Source organism: Pimephales promelas, chromosome 21, assembly GCF_988280905.1.
Source record: "Pimephales promelas chromosome 21, fPimPro1.hap1.1, whole genome shotgun sequence".
Classification (NCBI taxonomy): domain Eukaryota; kingdom Metazoa; phylum Chordata; class Actinopteri; order Cypriniformes; family Leuciscidae; genus Pimephales; species Pimephales promelas.
This window is the reverse complement of record NC_142789.1, coordinates 8952978-8971238: the sequence shown is the minus strand read 5'-3', so window position 1 is coordinate 8971238 and position 18261 is coordinate 8952978. Positions and strand designations below refer to the sequence as shown.

Here is an 18261-nt window from a genome sequence, read left to right as displayed (position 1 = left end):
GCCCTCAGATCGTCCCCCCTCCTTCCTCTGTTCTGCGGCGTGAGGTCACGCCTCCCGGGAGGGGGGAGTTCTGTCACAGTCGGCGTCTGCACCATCCTGTCTGCGTCTCCTGCACTACACTTCCCATGATCCTCTCGTCTGCACACCTGAACTCACTCCCTCATCAGCCTCCCGTTCAGCGTCATGTTTCATCTGTTTCACCTGTCTTCACCCCATTATGTCTGATTCCTCTGTGTATTTAGTTCCCTCAGTTTCATTCTGTCTTTGTCGGTCGTTGTCTATTGATGTTTAGTGTGAACCCGTGTGGTGCCCGTGTTCCTGTCTGCCTGCCTGTATATATATATATATATATTAAAAACCCTTGTTCTCCCCGATACTCCGGTCTCCTCGTTCCTCTGCCAGAGCCACACCGTGACAATAGTAAGTTGTGTTTTGGGACCATTTGGCCAGAAATATTTTCAATGGGCCACAGGCTGGCTGACGTAACATCAAAAGAAGTCAATGAGAATATATAGAAAGTTCAATATCAGGTTCTTTCTGGCCAGAGATATGTTAATTATGTCGAATACGGACAACTGTATAGCTAAATTAACATCAGGAGTCCATGAGTTTACATAGTAAAAAATAAATGCTGAGTACCCTTCCAGTAGGACCTCATTGCAGTACACAACATCCAGGATCCAGGGGTCAATAGGTGGGTCCAGGATCCAGGGGTCAATAGGCTAGGTGTTTTTTTTTAGGGTATCCGGGGTGTTTGCTATGGTGTTGCTATGTGGTTGTTAGGGTATTCTGGGTGGTTGCGAAGGTGTTGCTATGCGGTTGCTAGGGTATTCTGGGTGGTTGTGAAGGTGTTCTGGGTGGTTGCTAGAGTGTTGCTAGGCAGTTGCTGGGGTGTTCTGGGTGGTTGCGTTGCCAGATGGTTGCTGGGGTGTTCTGGTTTGTTTCTAGGGTGTTCTGGGTGGTTGCTAGGCTGTTGCTTGGTGGTTGCTAGGGTGTTCTGGTTGGTTGGAGATTTACTTCTCATAATGTCATTTCAGCCAGACAAATATTTGACCTACTGAACATGTTTCTGGCCCAAAAGTACTTGATCTTGAACTTTCCATACATACTCATAGACTCCAACAGATGCTTCCTAAGCCATAGAGAAGTCCATATCTGACCTATTGAACTCATTTCTGGTCAAAGGATCCTCAAAAGGTATAAAACAATATAAACTTTTAGACTCCTTCTGATGTTATAGTCAGAAGGAGTCTGACTATAACATCAGATAAAATAGATACATAGATAACTATAACATCAGATAAAATAGATACATAGATACATTTTTTTGAACTCCAGGAACACATTTATGGCACATTTCCAGAAGAAAATGTGAAGTGGAGCTTGAAGCGGCAAATCTCACCACCCGGTTGCTATAGGGTGTTGCTAGGCAGTTGCCAGGGTGTTCTGGGTGGTTGCTAGGGTGTTGCTAGGTGGTTGCTGGGGTGTTCTGGTTTGTTGCTAGGGTGTTGCTAGGTGGTTGCTAGGGTGTTCTAGTTGATTGGAGATTTACTTCTCATGATGTCATTTAAGGCAGAAAATTATTTTACCTACTGAACATGTTTCTGTCCCAAAAGTTCTTGATCTTGAACTTTCCATACAGACTCATAGACTCCAATAGATGCTTTCTAAGCCATAGAGAAGTCCATATCTGACCTATTGAACTCATTTCTGGTCAAAAGTTCCTTAAATTAGTTTAAAACAATATAAACAGATAGATTCCTTCTGATGTTATATTAGCTATACATAGGTCAATTTTTGACCTCCAGGAACACATTTAGGGCCCACGGGTACTTGATCTGTGGGTGAGTATACCGAGAGATTTACTTCTCATGATGTCATTTCAGCCAGACAAATATTTGACCTCCTTCTGATGTTATATAAGATACACATTGGTCAATTATATTAGATATACATAGGTCAATTTTTGACCTCCAGGAACACATTTATGTCCCACGGGTACTTGATCTGTGGGTTAATATACCGATAGATTTACTTCTTGTAACAAGGGCCCTCAACGTAGGTTGGAGCAATGGACCAGTTTCTAGGTCGGTGGAGAACAGAATATTGGCAGTAAATGAATCACAGACATCAAGTAAGGAAAGTATTTGTAATTTTAAATTGAACAGTCACATACATAAAATGAAACAACAATAATAACAAAACAATAAAATAATACACAAATTATAAACCTTCTGTGGTCTTTTGAGTTTCTTATCTTATTCTTTCAAGGTTTAAATCCCTTTTTTTTCTTATATCAGTTTAATAATAATAATAATAATAATTCATTACATTTATATAGCGCTTTTTTTTCTGGAAACTCAAAGCGCTTCACATAGAGGGGGGGGGGGGTCTCCTCAACCACCACCAATGTGCAGCATCCACCTGAATGATGCGACGGCAGCCATATTGCGCCAGAACGCTCACCACACACCAGCTTACTGGTGGAGAGAAGACAGTGATGAAGCCAATTGGTGTATATGGGGATGATTAGGAGGCCATGATGGACAGAGGCCACTGGGCAAATTTGGCCAGGATGCCGGGGTTACACCCCTACTCTTTCGAAAGACATCCTGGGATTTTTTATGACCACAGAGAGTCAGGACCTCGGTTTAACGTCTCATCCGAAGGACGGTTTAATCAATGTTATCTATTTTGTCTCTGTTTACAGATGTCTTTAGTAAGACTCTTATTAGATTGTTCTGTATTTCTTTTGGACAGCTCCCTATCTTTCGGTTTTTTATTTTAGAGTTTAAGGTTCTTATTCTACTCTGCTTGTTGTGCCATAATTTCCTATACCGTGTTTAAACAAACCAAAATAATCCCTTCAACAAAATAAAATGATGTAAACAATAATTTGACCAACTGAAACTTCTTGTCACAATGAAATGGTAAAAGGAAATTCAATATTCACATGTGACTCACATTCAATAACGTTAAATAAACAACACCCTTGTTTTAACTCTTTGTTTGAATTGTCTCTTGAATATCGTCCAGAAAATCCTTTAAGAGATCCAGTGGGTAAATGCGCAATCAGTTCAATCCTACCAGTTCGAAGAAGTGGTCCAAACAGAACAAAGCAAAGTCCTCCTAACTGAAGAAATTGATGTCTCTGGCGCAACGAAAACCTTGTGATACAGCAAAAATGTCTTTTCCCCAGGCTCAGAAATCAGCATTCAATTTTGGGTGGCTCGCCATCTCAAATCCATGAGAGAATTTTTCCAATGAAGCAGTAAACCTGACCTGTTTTACCAAAACAGTGTCATTAACATTTAATATTACTTTTTTTTATAACTTTTCTGCTCTTTAAACAATGTTTAAACATACAGTTTCACTTTCATGACGAACGTGTGATATCTCACAGGCATATTAACAATGTGCAAATCAATATACATTCATAGCTAAGCAAAAATATATTACTCAACATTTCAAAAATCACATTAACATTCAGAAAATGTGCAATATAGACTTCACAGTGTGCATAATATGCATAATGACATAAAATACATCCCTTTTAGAAAATAAAACACAAATAAACTCACCAAATCCCGAGTTTCACAGGTTTTTTTTTAAACACCCGTTTCAGATTCAAAGAAGCTTCACAATCGGCTAGCATCTGCACTCAAATCAGCAATCACCATTCTAAAATGATTCATCATCGTCAACCACAAAGTATTATAAAGTTGCTTATAACCTTATTAAATGAATTTTAACAATATAAACCTTATTAATCCATTTCTGCATCACTCATCTCGTGTTCAGCGCATCTCTCATCTCGCGTTCAGCGCGTCTCGCACACTTCCGTGTGTCATGCGCTGACGTCATACGCAACTTGTGTACGTGTAATACATCACGTGTTCGGTGCTAAATTACAATGCATATTATTTCAATTTATATTAATTAATTCACAATGTATATGAATAGATCGTTTCAACTTTTTAATTTAAAGTTTAGCTATTAGAACATGCAATTATATTATCCAAATTTAACATGGGTTACATTCTCATGATGTCATTGAACTCATTTCTGGTCAAAGGTTCCTCAAAAAGTTTAAAACAATGTAAACTTTTAGACTCCTTCTGATGTTATATTAGATATACATGGGTCAATTTTTGACCACCAGGAACACATTTATGGCACATTTCCAGAAGAAAATGTGAAGTGGTGCTTGCAGTGGCAAATCTCACCACCCGGTTGCTTGGGTGTTCCTAGGGTGTTCTGTGTGGTTACTAGGGTGTTGCTAGGTGGTTGTTAGGGTATTCTGGGTGGTTGCTAGGGTGTTGCTAGGGTGTTCTGTGTGGTTACTAGGGTGTTGCTAGGTGGTTGCTAGGGTGTTCTGGGTGGTTGCTAGGGTGTTGCTAGGTGGTTATTAGGGTGGTCTGGTTGGTTGCTAGGGTGTTGCTAAGTTGTTCTGGGTGGTTGCTAGGCAGTTGCTAGAGTGTTGCTAGGGTGTTCTGGGTGGTTGCTAGGGTGTTTTAGGTGGTTACTATGGTAGTCTGTGTGGTTCCTATGGTGTTTCTAGGTGGTTGGTAGTGTCCAAATTACTATAGAGTTTTTATAATGTTTTTGGCAATTGATTTATATATCATCAAAAGGAGTCCATAAGTTTTTCAGAAATAATTTCAATAGGTGTAACGGTCACCAGCTGGAGTGCCCTTGATACCCACCAGAAGGCACTCCAGATTAGTCTTGTATCACTCTCAGACTACATTTCCCATAACTCATTGCTCGGACTCATCTTCACTGATCACACTCACCTGTACCTCGTTCTCTGATAGCATTCACCTGTGTATCATCCTGTTTGTCTGTCTATATATACCTGGTTCATTTGTTCAATCCCTGCGAAGTCTTGTTTAAGTGTTTCACTGCAATTCTGAGCATTCTTATGGTTTTCTGGTCTCTTGGTTTTGGATATCTTGCCCTGTTCCCTGGATTACTCTCTTGCCTCTGGTCCCTGCCTGTTTTGTTTGTTTCTTTGTTTATCTGTTTTGGACTGCCTATCTATTTATGACCCTTGCCTGTACATTGGATTACGCCTCTGGATTGCCCTCAAATAAAGCTGCGTTTGGATCTAAACTTGCCTTTCTCAGAGCAGTGATTCGTAACAGAAGACTTCGCCACACTGAGATCCAGCAGCACCGTTGACCAACATGAGTCTAACAGGTACCATTCAGGACCCGCTGAGAGAATTGTGTAGTATTTATCAGTTCAATCGCATCATTGAGGAGTATGTGGAGGAGTTTCTTTTTTATAGTCATCTTGTTCCCGGTGATGATTCAATGATGAAAGATTGTTTCTGGAGTGGACTAGACCAGGACATTAGGATAAATTTACCAGAGGAAGACCCCAGCTGGACCCTGGCACAGTATATTGACTTTGTCCTGGAGTTTTGTGGATCCACCTTCACCGTAGGGAAGGTGGAGGAGGAGGTTTTCACAACCGCACTGCCTGAGAATCTTCACGTTACTTCAGCCGTCAAGCCAGCCATGGCATCCGTTTATGGGTGTCCAGGACTGATGTCCACCGTGACACAGCCGCCGCTGATGTCAGTTCAGAGGGCCAAGAAGACCGTCCAGCCAGAGACAGTCCAGACCGTCCAGCCCGAGACCGTCCAGCCCGTCCAGCGAGAGACCGTCCAACCCGTCCAGCCAGAGACCGTCCAGCCCATCCAGCCAGAGATCGTCCAGACCGTCCAGCCAGAGACGCTTCACGTCACTTCTGCCGAGCCAGAGACGCTTCAAGTCACCTCTGCCGAGCCAGAGACGCTTCACGTCACTTCTGCCGAGCCAGAGACGCTTCAAGTCACTTCTGCCGAGCCAGAGACGCTTCACGTCACTTCTGCCGAGCCAGAGACGCTTCACGTCACTTCCGCCCAGCCAGAGTCTCGTCCCGCCGAGACAGCCCAGCCAGAGTCTCGTCCCGCCGAGACAGCCCAGCCAGAGTCTCGTCCCGCCGAGACAGCCCAGCCAGAGTCTCGTCCCGCCGAGACAGCCCAGCCAGAGTCTCGTCCCGCCGAGACAGCCCAGCCAGAGTCACGTCCCGCCGAGACAGCCCAGCCAGAGTCTCGTCCTGCCGAGACAGCCCAGCCTGAGTTTCATGTCAGCCCTGCCGAGTCTGAGCCTGTTCACGTCACTTCTGCCGAGCCAGAGACGCTTCACGTCTCCGAGCCAGTGTCTACGGACAAGATGGCCGCCTCCGAGCCAGTGTCTACGGACAAGATGGCCGCCTCCGAGCCAGTGTCTACGCACAAGATGGCCGCCTCCGAGCCAGTGTCTACGCACAAGATGGCCGCCTCCGAGCCAGTGTCTCCGGACAAGATGGCCGATCCAGTGTCTCCGGACAAGATGGCCGATCCAGTGTCTCCGGACAAGATGGCTGATCCAGTGTCTCCGGACAAGATGGCCGATCCAGTGTCTGCTCCCGATCCAGTGTTTGTTTCTGTGTCTGTATCTGTCCTTGTGACCATTTCTGTTGTAGTGTCTGTTCCTGAGCTGGTGTCTGGTCCTGAGAGGTCTTCGCCGCCGTGGCCGCCCGAGGGGTCTTCGCCGCCGTGGCCGCCCGAGGGGTCTTCACCGCCGTGGCCACCCAAGGGGTCTCCACTGCCTTGGTCTCCCGCACAGCCAGCTCCGCCCTGGCCACCTCCACAGCCTGCTCCGACCTGGTCGCCTCCACAGCCAGCTCCGCCGCAGTCTCCAGGTCCTCTTCCGCTCCACGGGCCTGGCCCTCCATTACGCCCCCAGGTCCGCCTCTGCTCCACCTCCCTCCTGGACATTTTGAGGAGCGTCTGGAATCCGCTCCTTAAAGGGGGGGCTATGTAACGGTCACCAGCTGGAGTGCCCTTGATACCCACCAGAAGGCACTCCAGATTAGTCTTGTATCACTCTCAGACTACATTTCCCATAACTCATTGCTCGGACTCATCTTCACTGATCACACTCACCTGTACCTCGTTCTCTGATAGCATTCACCTGTGTATCATCCTGTTTGTCTGTCTATATATACCTGGTTCATTTGTTCAATCCCTGCGAAGTCTTGTTTAAGTGTTTCACTGCAATTCTGAGCATTCTTATGGTTTTCTGGTCTCTTGGTTTTGGATATCTTGCCCTGTTCCCTGGATTACTCTCTTGCCTCTGGTCCCTGCCTGTTTTGTTTGTTTCTTTGTTTATCTGTTTTGGACTGCCTATCTATTTATGACCCTTGCCTGTACATTGGATTACGCCTCTGGATTGCCCTCAAATAAAGCTGCGTTTGGATCTAAACTTGCCTTTCTCAGAGCAGTGATTCGTAACAATAGGTCAAATGTGAACAATTCTATATGGCCTAGGAACCATCATAAGGAGTCTATGAGTATGTAGAAAGTTCAAGATCAAGTACACATGGGCATTAAATATAGTCTGTAGGTCAAATATCTGTCTAGCTAAAATAACATGATAAGAGGTCATTCTGTATAGTATCCTGATTTTCAAAGAACACTTTAGAAATATGTTCAGTATAAGGACTCTTGTATGGCTTCAGTAACATAAAAAGGAGTTAATGAGTATGTTTAGAATGTTCAAGATCAAGTACTCGTGGGCCAGAACTATGTTCAATAGGTCAAAAAGGAACCTATCTATAGCTTATCAAAGTATAGTGGGTCAAAGAGGAACCTCTAGGCCTAGGAAGTAGTCTAAGAAGTAGCATAAGAAGTAGTCTAATTAGTATGTATAGAAATTTCAATATCAGGTACTCGTGGGACAGATATATGTTCAGTCGGTCAAATATCTTCCTGCTCATAAAACATCATAAGTAGTAAATATCAATGTATAGTAACCTAATGATCAAGTACCCTTTGACCAGAAATGAGTTCAATGGGTCAGATATAAACAATCCATATGGCTAATGTGTTCATTAGGTAAAATAAGGACTCTTATTTTGAGCATGTTTAGAAAGTTTAAGATCTAGTACTCGTGGGCCAGAACTATGTTCAGTAAGTCATGTTGAGCATTATGAGCATGTTTAGAAAGTTTAAGATCTAGTACTCGTGGGCCAGAACTATGTTCAGTAAGTCAAATAGGAACCTTTGTATAGCTTATATATCATCAAAAGGTGTCTATAAGCTTATATTGTTTAAAAACTTTTGAGGACCCTTTTACCAGAAATGAGCTTAATAGCTATACTATGCACTGTAAAGCTCATGTGATGTTTTCTCGTCTGTGCACAAATAAATTAGTTTGTAAAATAGAAATGCATGCAAAATCACATTATATTGCAATGAGGAACAAGTTATATATGTAATGCAATGCAATGAAACACATCTTATGTGTTTTCTTTTCATTGCACAGAGGTTAGTTATTGCGTGCATATGCATAACGAGGAACAAGTTAGATAGGTCATGCAATAAGATGAAACCAACACAGTCTCATGAAGGTGCGTATCTATACCACGAGTGTCATTTCTCGTGGCATTTATACGCCAAAAGTGTTTTTTTCGTGTATATGGTACGCACTAAAAAACCCTGGGTTAGGTTTAGGGGGAGGGGGGGTGGGGAGTTCGTGTGTATTATACGCAAAAAAGTGCGTATCATATGTACGCGAAAATCGCGTGCCAAATACACGCAAAAACTGTTTTTGGCGTATAAATGCCACGAGAAATGACATTCGTGCCATAGACACGAACTTTCATGAGATCGGGCTGGATGAAACACATCTTAGGTGTTTTCTTTTCATTGCACCGAGGTTAGTTATTGCGTGCATATGCATAACGAGGAACAAGTTAGATAGGTCATGCAATGCGATGAAACACATCTTAGGTGTTTTCTTTTCATTGTAAAGAGGTTAGTTATTTCGTGCATATGCATAACGAGGAACAAGTTAGATATGTAATGAAATGCACTAAACACATCTTAGGTGTTTTCTTTTCACTACACAGAGGTTAGTTATTGATTGCATAAGCATAACGAGAAACAAGTTAGATCTATCATGCAATGCAATGAAAAACATCTTAGTTTTTTTTTTTCAATTGCACAGAGGTTAGTTATTGCGTGCATAAGCATAACGACGAACAAGTTAGATAAGTCATGCAATGCGATGAAACACATCTTAGGTGTTTTCTTTTCATTGCACAGAGGTTAGGTTTTGCGTGCCTGTGCATAACGAGGAACAAGTTAATGCACTGAAACACATCAAGTTAGTTATTGCGTGGATAGTTATAACAAGGAACAAGTTAGATATGTCATGCAATGCAATGAAACACATCTTAGTTGTTTTCTTTTCATTGCACAAAGGTTAGTTATTGCGTGCATATGCATGACGAGGAAAAAGTTAGATATGTAATGCAATGAAACACACCTTAGGTGTTTTCTTTTCATTGCACAGAGGTTAGTTATTGCTTGCATATGCATAACGACGAACAAGCTAGATAAGTCATGCAATGCGATGAAACACATCTTAGGTGTTTTCTTTTCATTGCACAGTTTAGTTATTGCGTGCATGTGCATAACGAGGAACAAGTTGGATAGGTCATGCAATGCAATGAAACACATCTTAGGTGATTTCTTTTCATTGCACAGAAGTTAGTTATTGCGTGGATAGTTATAACGAGGAACAAGTTAGATATGTCATGCAATGCACTGAAACACATGTTAGGTTTTTTCTTTTCATTGCACATAAGTTAGTTATTGCGTGGATATTTATAACAAGGAACAAGTTAGATATGTCATGCAATGCAATGAAACACATCTTAGTTGTTTTCTTTTCATTGCACAGAGGTTAGTTATTGCGTGCATATGCATGACGAGGAACAAGTTTGATATGGCATGCAATGCACTGAAACACATGTTAGGTTTTTTTTCTAACTGCAGAGAGGTTAGTTATTGCGTGAATATGCATAAAGAGAAACAAGTTATATCTATCATGCAATGCAATGAAACACATCTTAGGTGTTTTCTTTTCATTGCACAGAGGTTAGTTATTGTGTGCATATGCATAAAGAGGAAGAAGTTATATAGGTCATGCAATGCGATGAAACACATCTTAGGTGTTTTCTTTTCATTGCAGAGGTTAGTTATTGCGTGCATGTGCATAACGAGGAACAAGTTAGATAGGCCATGCAATGCAATGAAACACATCTTAGGTGTTTTCTTTTCATTGCACAGAGGTTAGTTATTGCGTGGATAGTTATAACGAGGAACAAGTTAGATATGTCATGCAATGCGATGAAAGATCTTAGGTGTTTTCTTTTCATTGCACAGAGGTTAGTTAATGCGTGCATAAGCATAACGAGGAACAAGTTAGATATGTCATGCAATGCAATGAAACACATGTTAGATGTTTTCTTTTCATTGCACAGAGGTTAGTTATCGGGTGCATGTGCAATGCAATCCATGCACAAGCATTGCAAATCTCTTCGTTGCCCAGAGGAACAAGTTAGTGTATGCATTGTAAAGCGATCGCTCTTGTGATGTTTTCTCGTCAAAACACAAATTAATTAGTTGTAGAATAGGAATGCATGGAAAAGCACGCGTGTTTTATCTTTTTTTTTTCATTGCAAAGAAGAATAAGTTAGAAAATGTAAGCATTGCAATGAAACGTTATCCAGTCAAAGCACTAAGGAAGGGTTTAGTTCTTGAATGCAATAAAGTGCATACATATATGTTATTTTTGATGCACAACGTATGCACAATCCACATCTCTGCATTGCACAAAGCAACGGGTGTTGTTTTATTGCAATGCATAAAATATCGAATTGTTCCTCTTTGCAATGATAAGAAAATGTATGCATGTGCTTTCTCATGCATTTCTATTTTACAAACTAGATTGTTTGTGCACAGACGAGAAAACATGTTATGCCTTTTCATTGCAACGAAGAACAAGTTAGATTCTTATGCAATCCAATGAAACATATTAGGTGTTTTCTTTTCATTGCACAGAGAAACATGTTTGTTATTGCGTGCATATTCTTTAATGCACAACATTAGACGTTAGATGTGTTTTCGTTGAAAAACGGAATGAATTAGTTATTACATGCGTTGTAAGGAAACAGCTAATGGCAACGATTTCTCTTCATCACAGAAATGCAACAACTAATGCAATTATTTCCCTTGTTACAAAACACATGCATTACACATCTCTTTGTTGCACAAAGGAACGAGTAAGTTATTGCATTGAACGACGGCTCAAGTGATATTTTTTCGTCAGTGCACAAAAGAATTAGTAGTAGAATCCACGCGAAAGAGTCAAAGGGTCGTCAAAGGTTTTAATAAATATTAACTTATTGACTGTTGATGATTTATAAGCTATAGATAGGTTCCTTTTTGTCATAGTGAACATATTTCTGGCTCACGGGTACTTGATTTTAAGCAATAGAGAAGTCCATATCTGACCTATTGATCTAATTTCTGGTGTATGTTTCCTCAAAAGTTTTTAAATAATATCAACTGATAGACTCAATCTGATCTTATATACATAGGTTCCTTTTTGACCTACTGAACATATTTCTAGCCTATGGGTAACTGATCCTTCTCATGATGTTATTTCAGCCAAAAAGTTATTTGACCTACTGAACATATTTCTGGCCCAAAAGTACTTGATCTTGAACTTTCCATACATACTCATTGGCTCCAATAGATGCTTCCTAAGCCATGGAAAAGTCCTTATCTGACCTTTTGAACTAATTTCTGGTCAAAGGTTCCTCAAAAAGTTTAAAACGATATAAACTTATAGACTCCTTCTGATGTTATATTACATAGGTCAATTTTTGACACCCAGGAACACTTTTATGGCCCACGGGTCCTTGGTCTGTGGGTTAATATACCGAGAGATTTACTTCTCATGATGTCATTTCAGCCAGACAAATATTTGACCTACTGAACCTGTTTCTGGCCCAAAAGTGCTTGATCTTGAACTTTTCATTCATACTCATAGACTCCAACAGATGCTTCCTAAGCCATAGGAGAAGTACATATCTTACCTATTGAACTCATTTCTGGTCAAAGGTTCCTCAAAAGGTTTTAAACAATATAAACTTATAGACTCCTGATTTTACATTAGCTATATATAGTTTAATTTTTGACCTCCAGAAACACATTTATGGCCCACGGGTATTTGATGTTTGGGTTAATATACCGAGAGCTTTACTTCTCATGATGTCATTTCAGCCAGAAAGATTTTTGACCTACTGAACATATTTCTGGCCCAAAAGTACTTGACCTTGTACTTTCCAATCATACTCAAAGACTCCAACAGATGTTTCCTAAGCCATAGAGAAGTCCATATCTGACATATTGAACTAGGGTTGCCACCTTCAGTGAGGCAAAAATAAGGGACACCCATACACGAGATAAATAAATAATTAAATTAAATTTTTTAAAAAAAATGTGTCGTATGGAACTGATTATTTCAACATGCCAACTTGACAGCTCAACAATAAACCACGAGAAAAAAATAGATCAAGTATGTGAGCTTGCAACAGAAAACATTTTATATTATTATTTTACATTTTATTATTTTACTCTTATTTACTTATATAAACTCTTCTGTATATTTTAGGGATTACAGAACCATTCATCATGTTTTTGACAATTATGCATGGATTGTTCTTATTTACTAAAATTGATTTTGAATTTGATTTTGAAATTGTTATGTAATTGTCTATTTTTTATTTAAATAATGTAGCACTTTTAAAACTTTCTTTTAATTGCCATAAAGTGTGTATAACAGATAGGATCACAATTTAGTATGCATATATGATTAATATTTAATAATGCAAATTATGATGTTTAAATTTATTAATCTGTTTAATAACATTAACAAATAGGTTACCTGTCTACCAAGCTCTGTATATTAATATTATATATTTATTTTCCAAAGAAAAAAAAAAACCCCAAAAAAACATAGGCCTACCTTTAAAAGCAAGGATTTGTCTGTCACGGCCATAGGTCACGGCATGCTGCTTTGAGTCGCATGTTCTCTAGACTCATCATGGAAACAAAGACACTAAAATGCAACCACGGGCAAATTAATTACTCTACTTCTTGTGAAATTGATTCCATTATAATTAGGCTATTAGTATTATCCATAGCCTACTGTAAAATCCTTATTTGTTTATGTGTGGGTGGGTCTATGTAAAATTATGTCTGTTGATATGACTATTTGTATTATTGGTAAGAAAATCTATTTATTATTTATGTATTCAGACATAGGCTATTGTTAATTCTATTATAGCCTATGGAATTCTCTGGGTTTGTCAAGCAAGTTATTTTTCTCCACAACATTCACATTTTTATTATTAAATATGTATTTAATATCTATCTCTCTCTTATTTCTTATTATAACTTATTTAGGCTACTCATTTCCACTGACACTTTCCAGCGAAGTATTTGTTTCCTCACACTCTCGTCGTTACTTTTGCATACGCTTTCGTTTCAGAGGTGAACAAAACTCTATGTCTAAAGACCCGCCCTCTTCTGACTCTGATTGGCCCTGAACCTGATGGTGTTAAACAAACCAATCAAACCAACAATGGCAGCGCGTATTACCCAATCAAGGGTAGAATAGTACGCGTCTTCACAGAATGCGGGTGGCATGATTTGCATGGGATCATGCGTTCGGAAATACGGGACAAATCGCGTCCCGTATTGATTCAAAACGGGACGCGCTTTTTATTTCACAAATACGGGACGATTCCGTATTTTAAGGGACGGGTGGCAACCCTATTTCTGGTCAAAGGTTCCTCAAAAAGTTTAAAACAATATAAACTTTTAGACTCCTTTTGATGTTATATAGATATACATAGTTCAATTTTGATCTCCAGGAACACATTTATGGCACATTTCCAGAAGAAAATGTGAAGTGGAGCTTGAAGCGGGCAAATCTCAGGACCCGGTTGCTAGGGTGTTCTAGAAGGTTGCGAAGGTGTTCTGGGTGGTTGCTAGGGTGTTGCTAGGCGGTTGCTGGGGTGTTCTGGGTGGTTGCTAGGGTGTTGCCAGATGGTTGCTGGGGTGTTCTGGTTTGTTTCTAGGTTGTTCTGGGTGGTTGCTAGGCTGTGTCTTGGTGGTTGCTAGGGTGTTCTGGTTGGTTGGAGATTTACTTCTCATGATGTCATTTCAGCCAGAAAAATATTTTACCTACTGAACATGTTTCTGGCCCAAAAGTACTTGATCTTGAACTTTCCATACATTCTCATAGGTCAATTTTTGACCTCCATGAACACTTTTATGGCCCACGGGTACTTGATCTGTGGGTTAATATACCGAGAGATTTACATCTCATGATGTCATTTCAGCCAGACAAATATTTGACCTACTGAACATGTTTCTAGCCCAAAAGTACTTGATCTTGAACTTTCCAAACATACTCATAGACTCCAACAGATAAGCCTTAGAGAAGTCCATATCTGACCTCTTGAACTCATTTCTGGTCAAAGATTCCTCAAAAGGTTTTAAACAATATAAACATATAGACTCCTGATGTTACATTAGCTACATAGGTCAATTTTTGACCTCCAGAAACACATTTATGGTCCACGGGTATTTGATATTTGGGTTAATATACCGAGAGCTTTGCTTCTCATGATGTCATTTCAGCCAGAAAGATATTTGACCTACTGAACATATTTCTGGCCCAAAAGTACTTGACCTTGTACTTTCCATTCATACTCATAGACTCCAACAGATGCTTCCTAAGCCATAGAGAAGTCCATATCTGACCTATTGAACTAATTTCTGGTCAAAGGTTCCTCAAAAAGTTTAAAACAATATAAACTTTTAGACTCCTTCTGATGTTATATTAGATATATATAGGTCAATTTTGACCTCCAGGAACCCATTTATGGCACATTTCCAGAAGAAAATGTGAAGTGGAGCTTGAAGCGGTAAATCTCAGCACCCGGTTTCTAGGGTGTTCTGGGAGGTTGCTACAGTGTTCTGGGTGGTTGCTAGGTGTTTTTTTTTAGGGTATTAGGGTATTGTCTATTTTTTATTTAAATAATGTAGCACTTTTAAAACTTTCTTTTAATTGCCATAAAGTGTGTATAACAGATAGGATCACAATTTAGTATGCATATATGATTAATATTTAATAATGCAAATTATGATGTTTAAATTTATTAATCTGTTTAATAACATTAACAAATAGGTTACCTGTCTACCAAGCTCTGTATATTAATATTATATATTTATTTTCCAAAGAAAAAAAAACCCCAAAAAAAACATAGGCCTACCTTTAAAAGCAAGGATTTGTCTGTCACGGCCATAGGTCACGGCATGCTGCTTTGAGTCGCATGTTCTCTAGACTCATCATGGAAACAAAGACACTAAAATGCAACCACGGGCAAATTAATTACTCTACTTCTTGTGAAATTGATTCCATTATAATTAGGCTATTAGTATTATCCATAGCCTACTGTAAAATCCTTATTTGTTTATGTGTGGGTGGGTCTATGTAAAATTATGTCTGTTGATATGACTATTTGTATTATTGGTAAGAAAATCTATTTATTATTTATGTATTCAGACATAGGCTATTGTTAATTCTATTATAGCCTATGGAATTCTCTGGGTTTGTCAAGCAAGTTATTTTTCTCCACAACATTCACATTTTTATTATTAAATATGTATTTAATATCTATCTCTCTCTTATTTCTTATTATAACTTATTTAGGCTACTCATTTCCACTAACACTTTCCAGCGAAGTATTTGTTTCCTCACACTCTCGTCGTTACTTTTGCATACGCTTTCGTTTCAGAGGTGAACAAAACTCTATGCCTAAAGACCCGCCCTCTTCTGACTCTGATTGGCCCTGAACCTGATGGTGTTAAACAAACCAATCAAACCAACAATGGCAGCGCGTATTACCCAATCAAGGGTAGAATAGTACGCGTCTTCACAGAATGCGGGTGGCATGATTTGCATGGGATCATGCGTTCGGAAATACGGGACAAATCGCGTCCCGTATTGATTCAAAACGGGACGCGCTTTTTATTTCACAAATACGGGACGATTCCGTATTTTAAGGGACGGGTGGCAACCCTATTTCTGTTCAAAGGTTCCTCAAAAAGTTTAAAACAATATAAACTTTTAGACTCCTTCTGATGTTATATAGATATACATAGTTCAATTTTGATCTCCAGGAACACATTTATGGCACATTTCCAGAAGAAAATGTGAAGTGGAGCTTGAAGCGGGCAAATCTCAGGACCCGGTTGCTAGGGTGTTCTAGAAGGTTGCGAAGGTGTTCTGGGTGGTTGCTAGGGTGTTGCTAGGCGGTTGCTGGGGTGTTCTGGGTGGTTGCTAGGGTGTTGCCAGATGGTTGCTGGGGTGTTCTGGTTTGTTTCTAGGTTGTTCTGGGTGGTTGCTAGGCTGTGTCTTGGTGGTTGCTAGGGTGTTCTGGTTGGTTGGAGATTTACTTCTCATGATGTCATTTCAGCCAGAAAAATATTTTACCTACTGAACATGTTTCTGGCCCAAAAGTACTTGATCTTGAACTTTCCATACATTCTCATAGGTCAATTTTTGACCTCCATGAACACTTTTATGGCCCACGGGTACTTGATCTGTGGGTTAATATACCGAGAGATTTACATCTCATGATGTCATTTCAGCCAGACAAATATTTGACCTACTGAACATGTTTCTAGCCCAAAAGTACTTGATCTTGAACTTTCCAAACATACTCATAGACTCCAACAGATGCTTCCTAAGCCATAGAGAAGTCCATATCTGACCTATTGAACTCATTTCTGGTCAAAGGATCCTCAAAAGGTTTTAAACAATATAAACTTTTAGACTCCTTCTGATGTTATATTAAATATACATAGGTCAATTTTGACCTCCAGGAACCCATTTATGGCACATTTCCAAAAGAAAATGTGAAGTGGAGCTTGAAGCGGCAAATCTCAGCATCCGGTTTCTAGGGTGTTCTGGGAGGTTGCTACAGTGTTCTGGTTGGTTGCGAGGTGTTTTTTTTAGGGTATTCTGGGTGGTTGCTATGTTGTTGCTATGCGGTTGCTAGGGTATTCTAGGTGGTGTTCTGGGTGGTTGCTAGGGTGTTTCTAGGCGTTTGCTGGGGTGTTCTGGGTGGTTGCTAGGGTGTTGCCAGATGGTTGCTGGGGTGTTCTCTGGTTTGTTTCTAGGGTGTTCTTTGCTTGGTTGTTGTTAGGGTGTTCTGGTTGGTTGGAGCTGACATAGTGAACTAATTTTTGGTCAAAGGTTCCTCAAAAAATGTAAAACAATATAAACTTTTAGACTCCTTCTGATGTTATATTAGATATACATAGGTCAATTTTGACCTCCAGGAACACATTTATGGCACATTTCCAGAAGAAAATGTGAAGTGGAGCTTGAAGCGGCAAATCTCAGCACCCGGTTGCTAGGGTGTACTAGAGGGTTGCTACGGTGTTCTGGGTGGTTGCTGGGTTTTTTTTTTAGGGTATTCTTGGTGGTTGCTATGGTGTTGCTATGCAATTGCTAGGGTATTCTGGGTGGTTGCGAAGGTGTTCTGGGTGGTTGCTAGGGTATTGCCAGATGGTTGCTGGGCTGTTCTGGTTTGTTTCTAGGGTGTTCTGGGTGGTTGCTAGGCTGTTGCTTGGTGGTTGCTAGGGTGTTCTGGTTGGTTGGAGATTTACTTCTCATGATGTCATTTCAGCAAGAAAAATATTTTACCTACTGAACGTGTTTCTGGCCCAAAAGTACTTGATCTTGAACTTTCCATACATACTCATAGACTATGTAGTATTACATTCTGATGTCACAGAGGTCAATTTTTGACCTCCATGAACACTTTTATGGCCCACGGGTACTTAATCTGTGGGTTAATATACCGAGAGATTTACATCTCATGATATCATTTCAGCCAGACAAATATTTGACCTACTGAACATGTTTCTGGCCCAAAAGTACTTGATCTTGAACTTTCCATACATACTCATAGACTCCAACAGATGCTTCCTAAGCCATAGAGAAGTCCATATCTGACCTATTGAACTCATTTCTGGTCAAAGGATCCTCAAAAGGTTTTAAACAATATAAACTTTTAGACTCCTTCTGATGTTATAGTCAGAATGAGTCTGACTATAACATCAGATAAAATAGATACATAGATAACTATAACATCAGATAAAATAGATACATAGAGACATTTTTGACCTCCAGGAACACATTTAAGGCACATTTCCAGAAGAAAATGTGAAGTGGTGCTTGAAGCGGTAAATCTCACCACCCTGTTGCTAGGGTATTCTGGGTTGTTGCT

General features: G+C 40.0%; 1 long non-coding RNA gene across 2 annotated transcripts; it reads right to left on the bottom strand.

The window, feature by feature from the left end:
- Positions 1-2135: 2135 nt before the first annotated feature.
- On the bottom strand, positions 2136-4038 carry LOC120490918 (uncharacterized). Of its 2 annotated transcripts, XR_005625150.2 has the most exons (3): positions 3763-4038; positions 3582-3681; positions 2136-3282 (listed from the first exon to the last, which is right to left on the bottom strand). It is a non-coding gene; the product is annotated as an uncharacterized LOC120490918 (long non-coding RNA). The 2 variants fall into 2 exon arrangements; XR_016148605.1 differs by having other exon boundaries at positions 3582-4038.
- Positions 4039-18261: the final 14223 nt, after the last annotated feature.